We start from the raw sequence: 2,766 nt of genomic DNA, 5'->3' as shown, positions 1-2,766 counted from the left end.
TACACACCAAAAAGGAAAAAGCAGTGCATCATGGGATATGTAGTCAGACCAGGAAGCCAGGCCTATATATTAGCATGGGAGCATAAGGCAGCCAAACTACAGCTCCCAAGATTTAACTTGGTTGCATTTCAGAACTGAAATGTTTATTTTTCAGTTTTTTTCCAGTCAAAAGTTGTCAAGGAAACATTGCAAAGATTTCCAGCCTACTCGCCACTGTTTCCTCTCCACTCTGAACCTCCTTTTTTGTTTTCCAAACAGGCAGATCAAATCTCTGCTAGCAAACCAAATTAAATACACTGTCTTGCCTTCAAAGTAGTGGCAGGGTACCTAGAACCCAGGATAAGCGACACCATCTATATTTTAGATCTAGTCAACAGTTGCAACAATTATTCCATATCAAGCAAGAAAGTATGATCTGAAAAGTGAGGTTCGGAAATGTCTGCCTCAGGCATTCAAAAACGCATGGGTGAGGCTCCCACAACATGTTAAGACACTGATAAAATGTTTAGGACATTAACGTCAGGTTCTTTTCAATTGCCCTTGGAGTTTGTTTTACAGGTTTTCACAACACTCGCAAGGTCTAGAAATGTACCCTAAAAGCATAAGGAAAACTTAGATTCATACATTCTCTCAGAACTCCAGGAACTCTGCTTTAAGTAATATATCAACTAGGCTGAGACTTGCTATAAAATCATAAAAAGCTGACAACACCGTAGTCCAAAGACAAGAGAATCACAAAAATAATGTTTACCCTCAGCTATTGTCCCCTCATTCAGAAACCTGAAAGGCTAACCCTTGTTTCCATTAAATGGAATGCAGGTGCAGCAATGGAGGAAAATAATGAGTAACCATTAGTCTTCCAGGAATGTGTTTCACAGTACGCATGGGGAGGAATAAAGGAGGCCAGGGAACTTAACTGGTGTTTCTCAACCTTTTGGATCCCACAGCCCACAATAAACAACTACAAAGTGATCCTCATGACCCCTGGAACTGGAAGCTGTCTAGCCAGAACCAGAAGCACTGTAATGTAGCCACCTTAAATGAGACACTATGTTGGTGAAAGACAGCACCACACAATTACCTGAGCTAGCTCTTCACACGCTACCTCCCTAACCAGAAGTAGCTACATTAGCATGGTACTGCAATTCAGTCTGCCTCTCAGAACGTGCCCAAAGGGTCCTGGCACCAGAGGACTCAAGATGGCCCTACTTGAACACCACTCATCCAAGTCCACAGAAATGCTCCACTCCCAGAAACATGTTGGTGAGGCTGCTCTGGTAACAACCCTCTGCATTTATTCTTGAGCCCTAGGTCTTTCCATGGCTTGAGACTATTTGAGGACTCTCCCTGAACCTCTCAGGGGCCTCTCTAGGGACTGGTCTTAGAGAAGCATAGATAGAGTATTCTTAGGCTCCGTGGTGCCGGGGCCAACTGCCACCCCAGTACAGGAAAAGACAAGTCTTCATGCCTCGAGGTTCAACAAAGCTTTCAAAGTCAGCTTGGATTGCTGCTGTAGATTGAACACAGTTGGGTTCCATATAGATAGTGGGCAGGTATGGACTTAAAGGAGGTTAACAAGGTCAGTCCTATCTAGCAATGTGCCCAGGGTTTCCAACTCTCACCATGTTGTTATCTCAACTTTTGCAATATTTATAGTTCTTCTTAAAGCCCTGGTTGCTGGAAGCAAGAGATTTCAAGAAAAAACTCAGCTTTTGTTTTTTTTAAAAAAAAAAGCAGTATATTTCTGGTCTTTGTGGTTATAGAAAAAAAGCTTAAAAACATGACTTGAATGTACCCTAAGAACTCAAAAAGTAGAAAAAGAACTGAAACATTATTTTTAGATACCATCATGATTTTAGGAGCCCACATTATGATTTTTGAACTCTTATGATTTAATACAGATGACCCACTAAGGGTCTCCATATCTTGTAGGCAGAAGCTAGCCCCTTGCTCCATGCCTGGTTAGAGAAGAAAGGAGTAAATCTCCCCAATATTGCTGTGAAACTCAGCAGGACATTTTGCTTCTGGGTTTCAAGTAAAGCCTAAACTGATGGGGGCCTTGCAAATGTTTCATTTTGTGCAAACCAAACTTCATAACCAGCAGCCACATGAATCATAAGCAGGAGGTTCTGCACAGCTCTCGTCAAAATTGTCTCAATAAGGAATATTCAGACCTGGTGCAAGTGGGTGGGACTGCTCTGCCTTCAGTAAAGTGGCATCCACTGACAGTGTAAACTGGAAACCATCACGTTGAAAAAAACTGATGCAACAGCCTAAATCCCAAGGTACACTTAAGACATGATTAACCAGTTAATTAGGTCTCAAGTTGCTACCCAATTAATGGCATAATAAAACAAGGAATAAGTCACAACGTTATTAAACAAATGGTGTATCTACATGTCTCTGTGCTTTAGTACTTCCTCTATGCAGCACGTGGTTAGTTTTTGCCATTATTTTGCCATAGTGGCGCACTAAAATGGGGGAGTGTGCCACTACAGCAAAGTAGCTGCTGATCACGTATAGACTCACATGATCACTATGTTGCCATAGCACTCTGTACAGTGACATAGCTCATTGCTACAGCGGCATAGGGTGATCTATAGATACACCCAAAAAGTCTCATAATTTTGTGGCTGGTTCCTATCATACCATTAATTGAACGTGCGGCCAGGTTGGGACTCAGTGTCTGTGTCTACATAAGTGATGGACTGCGCAGTTATTGCACAGTCATTTAGTACTTGTATAACCAAGTACTAAATGACTGAA

The sequence above is a fragment of the Alligator sinensis genome, unplaced genomic scaffold, assembly GCF_000455745.1.
Source record: "Alligator sinensis unplaced genomic scaffold, ASM45574v1 scaffold123_1, whole genome shotgun sequence".
NCBI lineage: Eukaryota > Metazoa > Chordata > Crocodylia > Alligatoridae > Alligator > Alligator sinensis.
This window is presented reverse-complemented; position numbering follows the sequence as displayed.